This window comes from Chroicocephalus ridibundus, unplaced genomic scaffold, assembly GCF_963924245.1.
Source record: "Chroicocephalus ridibundus unplaced genomic scaffold, bChrRid1.1 SCAFFOLD_26, whole genome shotgun sequence".
NCBI classification, from domain to species: Eukaryota; Metazoa; Chordata; class Aves; order Charadriiformes; family Laridae; genus Chroicocephalus; species Chroicocephalus ridibundus.
Genome location: NW_026961775.1, coordinates 1,476,559 through 1,488,177, shown reverse-complemented (window position 1 = coordinate 1,488,177; position 11,619 = coordinate 1,476,559). Strand labels below are relative to the sequence as shown.

General features: G+C 46.8%; 1 long non-coding RNA gene and 3 other non-coding genes across 6 annotated transcripts; all 4 read right to left on the bottom strand.

Annotated features, from left to right (window-relative positions):
- Nucleotides 1-60: 60 nt before the first annotated feature.
- LOC134509737 (uncharacterized) lies at nucleotides 61-10,980 on the bottom strand. 3 transcript variants are annotated; one of them, XR_010069390.1, is made up of 6 exons: nucleotides 10,838-10,980; nucleotides 10,199-10,284; nucleotides 8,663-8,728; nucleotides 7,032-7,167; nucleotides 5,459-5,678; nucleotides 61-977 (listed from the first exon to the last, which is right to left on the bottom strand). It is a non-coding gene; the product is annotated as an uncharacterized LOC134509737 (long non-coding RNA). The 3 variants fall into 3 exon arrangements; XR_010069391.1 differs by lacking the exon at nucleotides 7,032-7,167 and having other exon boundaries at nucleotides 68-977; XR_010069389.1 differs by having other exon boundaries at nucleotides 254-977; nucleotides 5,459-7,167.
- LOC134509761 (small nucleolar RNA SNORD45) lies at nucleotides 4,583-4,667 on the bottom strand. The gene has a single exon (XR_010069416.1). It is a non-coding gene; the product is annotated as a small nucleolar RNA SNORD45 (small nucleolar RNA).
- Nucleotides 6,780-6,861, bottom strand: LOC134509767 (small nucleolar RNA SNORD45). Its single transcript, XR_010069421.1, has one exon. It is a non-coding gene; the product is annotated as a small nucleolar RNA SNORD45 (small nucleolar RNA).
- On the bottom strand, nucleotides 9,690-9,774 carry LOC134509771 (small nucleolar RNA SNORD45). Its single transcript, XR_010069425.1, has one exon. It is a non-coding gene; the product is annotated as a small nucleolar RNA SNORD45 (small nucleolar RNA).
- Nucleotides 10,981-11,619: the final 639 nt, after the last annotated feature.

Below are 11,619 nucleotides of genomic sequence, written 5' to 3'. Positions count from 1 at the left end.
ATTTTAAGACTCCTGAAGACAAAGAGGACTCCAACCTTCAGAAAGCAAGTGTTTTCCAGGGCTAGTTTTATTCTTAATTGCCAACATGTTATTAGATGTTGTCTTAAATGCCATGACAGCAGAATTTTAACCCAGCAAATTTAGGATCAACACTATATAACAAGCCACTCTCCTATAGAGACTTTCTCTGGAGTGCTAAACATTAGCTAGTTTCACTACATACACGCACACTCAAGTATGCTTTATTCAAAATATCAGGGAAATCTTGTCTGAGGGACTTCAATCAATGAAGACATTTATCTACACTTATTGAAACCATAATTTTTGTTTTCGCTGGTTTCACACCATCAGAAGAAACAGCTTGTGTCTCAGCGTGTAAAAGCCATGTCAAGCATGAATGGGAAGAATATGCAAGTGTGTGGCATTAACGCAGAGCTTAGGTAGGGCTTTTTTCAGATTCTTTTGAAGTACACTCTAATCCATCATCAAAGCACCTTCGTATAAAGACAGATGATGGTTAATACAGTTGGTATCACAGGGATACAAAAATTAAGCCAATCACACTCTTGCTTTGACTTGAATATTCAGAAAAACATCCAAAGCCCCACATTTGGATACAGATTAGAAAGGTTTCTAAACCTCGTATACAACGAAACAACACGTTACGCTCCGATGATTAGAACAAGCCTGTTCTACACAACTTCCAAAGTGACAAAGCCCAGGCCAAAGTTTTGCTCTACTACAGTAACATAAACACATTTAAAAAGAGAATACGGTAATGGTTTCGGAGATGACCTTCTAGCAGTCAAACCACGGCGAGAGGGCAGACACCTTTTCTCTCTGTGAGACAGCTCTCGCCGTGCCTTTGTTCTTGCAGGGCATCTTCTGGCATACAAAAGACAGGACTGACAGCCTTCATTTGTTCTTCTGAAAAGAGATGGTCCAGCAATTCCCAACAGGTTGTGAAATGGAACCACCTGGGAAAAGAAAGTTTGGTTCATCTCCAAAAAGCCGCCCAGCCGTCATTTGTACAGGATGGAGCTTTTGTCAGCAAGAGAAACACAAACCTCCATGGCTGAAGATGCTGCTGCAACTGAATAAACTTTTATTTGTCTTGCCTGTCAACACCCATCAGAGCAATTTCTGTGGCATTTACAGCCCTATGATATACTCAGAGACACCTGTAGATCATTTGCTGTAAGACAGCTTCCAACTCTGCCTTCAGCAGGAAGCACTGATGTGTCCCCAATCACACCTGATGGCATCAGCAGCAGAAGCAAAGATAACCAAGGCTGAAAAGGTAAATTTGATCACCTCCAAGTGCCTCTTCCCCAAATTCCCCGTTTTCTCTTCAGCAACAGCATAATGTTCTTTGATGGTCTCCGACTAGAGCTTTCCTGGAAACCCCCGAGGGGAGCAGCAGCCTACTGTGCTATAGAACTGGAAGGAAAAAAATACAAGGAACAAAAAAAACAACCCCAAAGAGGCAGCAGTTATCTGGCATCCCAGTGTTCCTTCACCACATGAACCTTCCCCAGAAGCAACTGTCACCACACAACTGCACGAGGCTACTGAAAGGCTCACGAGCTGAGCATCCCGTCAGTGGGGTTCATCAGTCATTCTACAAAATCCTCTCCAAAATCCCCCACGGGGTCGGGTTGCAGGGTGCATCCTGCGTGTGCAAGTGGAACTGCTGGATCTCATCGCAAAGGCTGTAAATCGCAGCAAGCCGAGGGGAATCACCGTGTTACAACCAGACAGGAGCCCCCACCATTCATCACAGAGGGTTAAAACTACACTGGCACAACAAGTCCTGCCCCACAGGGGTCTGGCAAACACAGGTACGGTGTGTATGTTTACTTGTTCCTTCCCAGAACCAATACGTAGCTATAGAGGAGAAGTATAAAAACATAATAATTAAAGTCAGTACACTTCCGGAACAAGAAGACAAGCTTCCCTGGTACAGATGGGATGCTCAGAGAGGGGCATGTTCCCCACTGGCAAGTGGGCAAATGAAGTTACTAATTGCAGACTCAGGCTCTGGTGAGCTGTATGTGTTTTCAGGGAAGCATGAATGCCGAGAAGATGCATCTACAGCCACATCACGTCCCGCTCCTCTCTGCAATTCTTGTTTAAAAGCAAATACAAAAGGAAAAACCTGCTAATAGGCACAACTACTACACTAGGTTCCAAGCTACTTAAAAGACAGAAATCTTAACAGTCGAATGGTTCAAAACCTGAAATACAACCACAATTGTCAAGTCAAAAGACTACGATCTAAAACTAATCTAAAAAAAAAATAAAACAAGCAAAAACCTAACAGGATCTGTTAGGAATGGGTTAGTGCAGGAAGAAAGGGAAGACCTGTAAGCACCGATGTTTCTATGGCTGCGCCCACTTCCACAATAGATATGGCAAGTAAAAATAGCACAAAACGCCTGCTAAATATAATATGCAAAAGCCCCCAAAGGTGCCTGCATTAGGTATGGAAGAACTCAGCCAACTTGGTCTTCCAGCAAGACAGAAATAGCTCAAGTTTAATGCCAATCTCAGAAAAGCATCAGGACTTCAGATGTTAAGCTTTTCTTAGGGCATTCTGAAGAGAAAATGTTTGTTGGGTTTGGGGTTTTTTTTTTTATGAGTCCTCAGAAATTTAAAAAAAAAAAAAAAAAACAACCCACAATTTTTTAACTCCCCCCAAACCCTTCCGAAGTGACAGTGCAGAACAGACACCCCCTGCCCCACCAGCGCGAGGAATGTATCAGCTTACAAAGGAAGAGAAAACTGCATCAGTTGTTTACACTCACGTGGAGAAAGGACAAGACATGGACAGCCGTAATAAAACTAGCTACAATTTCCCCCCAACCTTTGACAAATAAGCCGCCAAGCGTTCTATAGGAGTGCCACTGAGATCTCATAACACTTTTATCTGGCCAGCGCCCTTGAAAGACGTGATCTTAATACGCCACTTTACTTGGACCATCTGAATGACTTCCACTTCCTTTTCATCATGTCACCCCAAAATCTTCTTCCTCCTTCATCGAGACAAATGGCAGTGAGAGGATTTCTGCACTAGGTGGGCTGGCATGGAGCCGACCCTGGGGCATAGGGATTCTTAACAGCAATTTCTGACTCATTTAGATCAGGCAAAAGCACCAAGAGCTGAAGACTAATTAACCCACCATGGTCTCTAGTAGCTTACAAATTGTTGGGGTTTTTTTAAAAAATAATATTTTTTACAGATATCTTTTAAGTGGCCTCATGAGAAGCCATTTTCATGGTTTGTGTTTTGGGAACCAGAATTATACAAGGAACAGCACCTGACTCCAGTGTGGGATGTTGCACTTATTATCCAGATCCAAAATTACAGAAGTAAGCTTGTACTGAAAAAATAAGTATATTTAGCAGAGTAAATGCAGGAAGATCTAGAAGCAGTCCTGCACACATGATGCAAAACAAGCACACATCTCACCTTTTAGTTTCAAATTAGTTTTACTTTTCCACTGGATTAATGTTGCTTTTGTATGGAAGTTCCAGTTACACAATGCAATTATAGAATGGTAATGTTTAACTAATATATTACATTAGTAGAAAGTTTGGAAAAAAGATCCTAAAAGATAAGCAGAGCACTACTCTCTTCTTCAAAAATCCCCACAGCAGTACTAAACTGCTTCCTGGAGGCTGGATACAGCCTTAAGACGATTCTGCATCCAGCCTGTGGTTTGATCCTGTCCATTCCTCTGACCCTAAGGCTTACGGAGGAGGGCAAGCTGAAGGCCAAATGGGCTCTCTGGCAGAAACAGGTTAACCCCAATTGTTAACATTCACGGAATCTTCAGAGTTGGAAGGGACCTCTAGAGATCATCTAGTCCAACTCCCCTGCTAGAGCAGGATTGCCTAAAGCACATCCCTCAGGGCTGCATCCAGGCGGGTCTTGAAAATCTCCAGAGAAGGGGACTCCACAGCCTCCCTGGGCAGCCTGTTCCAGTGTTCTGTCACCCTCACTGTAAAGAAGTTTTTCCGTGTATTTGAACGGAACTTCCTATGTTCCTATGTTCTAGATTCCTATGTTCTGATTCCTGGCAATCCCACATAGATCAACCACCAGGCTCATTTACAACATGTCACATAATACCTAGGCATCGACAAACCCCTCCATCTTCCCTGGGAGACAACCTTTGTGGTGCTTCTGGCCACATTTCAGGCAGTCACTAAGGAAACACAAATTGCAGGAAACCACAGTATTGACCAAAGGCTGCTCACAATCCCCTGATAAGAAAACACCCTCCAAAAACCCAAGCAAAACCCAAAACCCAAAGCAACCGCCAACAGGGATGTGCATATCCAAGAACACTGCAAGAACATGTAATATTCCCACATTTTTGAACTCCTGTGCAGGCAAAGCAGTTGTCATTTTACAGTATTCTAAGAGGTATGTGAACATGCCCAACAAATGTAACCCTTCCAGGAAACACCAACTGCGAACACAAAAAGGAATGTACAACCCCAACAGAAAATACAGTATCATCATTGCTTTTTTCCCCCCCTAAAAATCAAATCTGAAAAGCTGACTAGAGTTGCCTGTGTCTCAGAGTAATTCTAGAGCTAAAGTGGTGATGGACATCAACTTTAGATCAGATAATACATGCCAACACTCATCACTGACCCAGGCAGGACACCTCCCTTCTGCCCTACCCAAGGGTTTCCAACACAACACACTTTCTTCCTAAAACAGGACACTACCTGCTTTATTTGTAACACCATCAATATGTTTCTTTCTTCTTGAGATGGGACAAGAGATACATTACACAGGCCATCAAGCCACTGGTTGGAAGCACTGGAGCCTTTCGGGTATTGTTTTTCACCATGGTTTGCATGAGAAAGAAAACTGAAGACAGACTAGATGGAGACAGCTTTGGTGAAAACAATAAAGCTCAGACTTAGTCCTTTTCTTCGTTTGGTTTCGTTGTTCATGGCTTTTTTCCCCCCAGGGGAAGAGCACACCAAATAAATCAAGTGCACAAAAGCCTGGTATAATTCTTAAGTTACAGGAAAAAAGCAGATTTGAGGAAGACAACCTAAGAGCTGACTACCACAACACTTCTGTATAGTACTAAAGCATAAATACACAACACACACAATTTATAGGTACTGCATAAACAAATTGTTTATATAAACACCTGTAGCTAACAAGTATTTCAGGAAGACCACTACAAAATTCATGAAGAATGCAGACAAAATTGCCAGTAAAGCAACACTGAAAGCATAGCGTTCCCAAATCTGACAATGTTTTTTAGATGAATCTTAAAGTTTTGCACATTGCATGATTCCTTTTTTCCAATAAGGTCCTGACAGAGTTTTGGCCATCGATGTCCAACAGCACCCAGTTCATTATTCTGCAATCATCAGGATCGTTAACCAAAAGTGGTCATTTCTACAGTTACCCCATTACATTTACCTGGGCATGACGAGGGTCGACACAGGAGGAGCGCCATGACCTGTGCTGTCACTTCCTGCACCACGTTTGTGCTGACAGGATTGGATGAAGGCCAGAATTCCATCCGTCTCCCTTCCCTGCAGCTGTCCCAGGAGATCCATTGCTGCCTGCCCCCAGGAAACACAGCTCCTCCTCAAATACCGCCACACACTGTGCCCCTGAGCAGCGCATGGCTTCAGCTCTGAATCAGAGAAGCACAGCAGTGAAACAGAGACAAGGAAAGCCCTTCCTTAACATTTACAAAGTTCACGGTGCCTCCAACATTTTCCAACACGTCAACAGCTCAGATGTGCTGAGCACTCACACACGACCTGCAGCACGCACACAAACATACACACACGTGCATGCAGACACCCGCGCTACCGCATTTCCTTCCTCCCCTCTGGTTGCTCCCACCGTCGGAGGGGGCACGAGGAAGGGAATACTCATACACTGAGCTCTCTCTCTCCTGTTGTCTACCTACACACTGTCCCAGTTTGAACTGGGAAAGAGTTAATTTTCTTTGCAGTGATTGCGGTGAAAGGAATGTCAAGAATGCATGTTGCTTTAATTGGTGGTAGGCAGATGTTTATGTACTTTTCAAGGACACTTTTCAGCTTCCCACAGAAGCTGAGAAGCAGCACAGACAGCACAATGGAATATTCCCTTCCATAGGCATCGTGCTCGTATCCAGATGGGGGCTGGCCGGGGGCTGTAACCCACAATCACTGCTCAGGAAGGGACCAATTCACCAGGTGGCGAGTACATCATTATCCTTAGTGCTACTTCCTTTTCTGTTTTTGTTCTATTAAACTCTCCTTGTCTCAACACACAAGCCGTTTTTTCCCTTTTCCTTTCCCCTCCTTTTCTCCCTGCCCTTCTGCAGGAAGAGGGCGGGGCTGTGTGGTCCTGGCTGCTGGATAGGATTAAACCACCACAACTACCCACAAGCATTCTTTCTTGAGTCAGTACTTAAAACCTGCATGTTTTCAGCACAGCAACAACAACCATAAGCAAGAGTGCCTCCAGTTCTTCTGGGACACCAAAAACAACTGCAGCTTTCTCTCCCCCAGACATAAGCAGCTATCCACCCTTCCCGCCTCCCGGAACTGCAATCCAGTTGTTGTGGTTACATCTGGTACCCCACACCTTCAAAGCCAACACTAGTGGCAGCGGTTTTCAACTCCAGCAAGCACAGAGCAGCGCTGCGGCCACACTCAGAGCTTTCTCCTACCAAAAGAGCCAGGAGGAAATACAGCTGCAGTCTCCTGGCAGGTAAAGGAGCACCAAGAAGCTTGCTCCCCAGGTCTCAGAGTCATTCTAGATCCAACCGATCATCCTCAGCTGTCTGCTCAGGTAATACATGCCAACAGCCATCACAGACCCAGGAGAACGAACACAGCAGCTCCCATTTGTGTGTCACAGGGGACAGCAGGGCAAGAGAGGAGCAGCTGGGGACCCACACCCAGCCCCCAACTCCCAACAAGGGCCTGAGGCTTATTCCTCTAGAGAAAAGCATGGCTGGGCTGAAACAAGTCAATACTCGTGTAGTCACCTTTCCTTCTCCCTCACAAAGCTACACAGGGCACGTGCTTCCCCAAAGAAACATGCTCGGGGCAGCAGGCTGTCTTATCAGGTCCTTTCGCAGCATTGTCTTGCAGCGCAGAGGGAGAACCTTGTAGCTATTTCTCCTAAAACATAAGAGAGGAGGGAATGAAATACATACTATTTAATAACAATAAAAAGACATTTAGATCAGCATTGAAAATAAGGGACAAAAAGCTAAACTCCAGGTTTTACACTGAACGCAAAAACTAAATAAACAGTTTCCCTGCACCATTTCCTTTTCCAGCCCCCAGAGAGCTTCCTCAAGAACTGACACATACACACAAGTGACCTGAGGGTTTAGGGCACATAAAAGCAAACAATTCCATTCAGCTGGGGATACAGTCAGACACACATCCCCCACATTCCCCACAACTCAACGAGCGTAAGCTGCTAACAGCTATGCCATTTTAGCCTCCACTGGCTAACTGCAGAGCTGGGGACTCCCAGGGAAACTCTGGGGCACAACTCTTGGCCCACCTGAAATGGCCACAGCTCCCTCAGACGCCCGGGCACAAGTGGAAACCATCCCTGGTTTTAGAGCAAGACTGACTCCAGTTGCAAGTTTTCTTCGGCATCCTCACACCTGGAAGCTAAACCCAAAACACCACACACGCAGACGAACCACTGCTCAGCACGCCCGCACCAACGGAGCTCTCGTGACACACACTGGCAGCAATTAATTTTCAAGTCAGCATTTCGACTTCAACCCAGAGACGAACTTTGAACCAATGCAATTTTGGGGTAAAACTGATGCAAGGCCTTTCTCCTTAAGAAATCCACAAACTGAAAGCAACAAAACACACACTCTTCTCTGCGGTATCAGGTATCACCCTCCTTCAGTTGAGCTTTTATCGCTTTTCAGAAACAACACAAAGCCACTGTGCGCTCGGCACATCAGTTTCAGTGCGCTAACAAAAAGGGTGCTGCGAATAATGAGCCATTTCAACACTCAGCATCAAAACAGCCAGCTTTAGTGCCGCAAACATCCACTGTCAGAGTCTTGACTGATGAATTCTGCTAGAACAGTAACATGAGGGAAATACAGTAGATTTGGAAGAAACCCTATCCCCACGGAAAGACCGAGTTGCTAAATATTCATGCTACAGCTGATAAACACTGCCTGTGGTCACACAGAAGTTCGTCATGGGCACAAACTAAATTACCAGCAACCACACTTGACGAGCACAGAAAGTTCTTCTCTTTCTCATTCCCATACAGCAAGACCAGTGTCCTTCACAGCCAACAGTCACAACTGATGGCCATTAATAACCAAACACAAAACATTCCCTAGGGACTGGCATAACTGGTACATCAGCCAGCACTCGCAAGTGCCCAAAGGATTCCTTCCTTAGGAGCAGGACGATTTATTTTTCATGCAAGAGACATGAAGTTTAGAATCTTTCAGAAAGGAATGAGAGACCCAACTCTGTCCTTTGCAAAAGAACAAGCGTTCACAGATAATATGTAAGCAAAGAGACCACCCAAGCAAACTTCAGTTCATAAGCTTACACACCTCAGCCTCGTCACTGTGTTTTAAACATCTAAATGTAACCCATTTGTGGTCAGCAAGCAACTCACCTTCTTTGGTTAACTTCTTTATAGATTCAACAATTTCATTTACATCACGGAGACATCAGAAAGGAACTTGGGGGGAAAAAAAAACACAGCAAAAAATCACAGAGGGGCAAGGGTGTTAACATTTAGTTATTTAAAAAAGGAAAATCAAACCCCTAGATTTGTACAAGACTTCATTAAATGGATTGTGAATACTCTTTGGTAAGATCTGTTAAAGTAAAACTTGTTCAACTGCAGTTCATCTATTGCTGCCTAAAAACTTCACAAAAACAAAACCCCACGAACAATGTGGTCAGACACAAACCGCACAGGAAATATATTCTGGAGGAAAAAGAAAGGTCTGAGCAGAGAATACAAAGATTTCTGAGCTAGCACTGACTGGAGCCAGTACATCCCTGTGACAAAACGTCCTGTGAATACAACAGCGCTGCTCCTCAGCCCCAGCTGCCTTTGTGTCTTTACACATTACACAAGTTGGGAGCAAAGACAGTAATTAAGAATTTATGATACAAAGCATAATAGAAGGAACAGATGAAACTACGGAAGACTCCTGGGGCTACCCTCAACAACTTTAGCTTTCCATGCCTGGAGAGAGCTGGAATCTTCTAATCGCCAGCTAGCTAAAATTTATGTCTTACAGAATTGCAAAATGCAACATACAGCCCCAACAGAAAACACAATATCATCATTGCTTTTTCTCTTTAAAAAGCAACTCCAAACAGCTGACTGCTCATTGTGACCAAAGGAAGATGGGAGAGCACCCTTTAAGCATCCTGCAGCTGCAGGTGGCACGAAATGGTGCAACTCAACAACACACTCGCTGAAACAGGCAGGTTGAGCTTACCCCCAAATCTCTCCCTCAGCATCTGCTGGCACCGCTCAGCTCCGGCTATCCTGAGCTGCTCTCAGGTCACGCAGAAGCATCTCTGAGTGACAGCCAGAGCCACACCTTGCTAACACATCCAGGAGAGAGAACTCAAACTTGTGCCCCCTTCTCCTTACAGAGATTTTACATAAAACTGGAGTTGTCTGGGTCTCAGAGTAATTCTAGAGCTAAAGTGGTGATGGACATCAACTTTAGATCAGATAATACATGCCAACACTCATCACTGACCCAGGCAGGACACCTCCTTCTGCTCTACCCAAGGGTTTCCAACACAACACACTTTCTTCCTAAAACGGGACGCTACCTGCTTTATTTGTAACACCATCAATATGTTTCTTTCTTCTTGAGATGGGACAAGAGATACATTACACAGGCCATCAAGCCACTGGTTGGAAGCACTGGAGCCTTTCGGGTATTGTTTTTCACCATGATGGTAAGAAATTTAGCTTACAATGGAAATAGCTACAGTAAACAAATAAGACTGAGATTAAGTCTTTTTTTTTGTGGGGAACAGGACATACTAAATAAATAGTCACTGAACAGACCAGTGTAATTGTCAGGAAAAAAGAACCCCTAACTCTCAACAAGTTGAGTGAGGTTTGTTACTCTTCATAATAGCACAGCTGCGCTGTGATCAGTCGGTATTTACTTACCTGTCTGCCTCTGTCAGGCCACACGTTGATAAGTCTCGGTCCAACGTGGGGCTCAGGAGAAGTTGGTGATGATCCCAAGAGTGAGGCTGAAACACAAACGAGGTCAAATGCCGCCAATCAGCGCTGGCCGCGGGCACATCCCCGCCTGGCCGGACCCTCCCCGGGAAGAGCTCGCGCTGGAAACCCCCCCGAGGAGCCGAGGCGAACCACCAGCTCGCCGCCGGCAGGCCCTACCAGTGGGAGACCGCCCCCCCCTCCACATAGACGCCTATTCCCCCCACCTCCGGGGCCGACCCCCCACGTTTACGGAGGCCCCACCACCGCCACCCCGGGAGCTGTGTCCCCCCTCCTTACGGACGCCCCCCTTCTTCACCTCCGGGACCGTCTACCCCGCCTCACGGAGGCTCCCCCCCGCCACCACCCTGAGAACCGTACCTCCCCCCCCGCCAAGGCCGTTCCTTCCCCCATTATGGACAATCCCCCCCCCCCCGCTGAATAGTCCCCCTTCCTTTTACAGACGCCCTCCCCCACCTTACGGGCTCCCCCTCCGGAGCCACCCCCCCACCCCCGGCTACCCCGCTACCCACCCCCCCATCCCTCCGAGGCCGTGCCCCTCTTACGGGCTCCCCCACTCCTCACCCCGGCGGACGCCCCTCGCCGCCAGGCCCGGCCCGGGCGGGCCCATCGCACCGCTGGACCTAGAGCCCCCAGGGCCTGGAGCCCCCACCAGTCCCAGGCCCGTCCGCACCACGCGGTGCACAACATCCGCCCCTTTCGCCGCCCGCGCCGAAAAGAGTGTCCCGTCCCGGGGCGGGGCTATGGGTACCTGCCCGGCAGGACCCCGTCATAGCTGTCCGCGCCGTTCGCCTGACTGGCGCCGGCCGGCTGAGGCGGCGCCGCGGGCGGGCGGGAGCAGGCGTTCCGGGAGGACGCCCCGCGGCCTGTGGGGGAGCCGGTGGCGGAGCTCAGCCCCGGGAGCTTCCCCTGGGAAACAGACCCTTTTCGTCCCGCATTAAAGGCGATTACTCTGATTGCGCTGTTAATTACCAACGTGGGGCACCGGCAGCCGTGATCCTTGCCGGGCGGCAACGCCATTTTGAGACTATACAAGAAATCTATAAATATATAATATTTATGTGTATATATATATATGTATGTGTAATATATAGCCTATATATCTGTAATGCTGGCTGGCATAGAGCAGTTGAAAATGAGGTCTCTTGTTTTGTTTTGTTCGGGGTGGGTGTTTTTTTGGGGGGGTCTGGGTTATGGGTGTGAGGGGTTATGGAGTGGTGGTGGGGTTGTTTTTTGGGGGGGGGGGGGGGTGGGTGTTATTTTTTTTTTTTAATTAGAGCAAATACTTGTCCAGCCTGTCACAGTGTTGATCGTCCCGCAGGTAAAGGAGGTGGCAGGTTACAGCC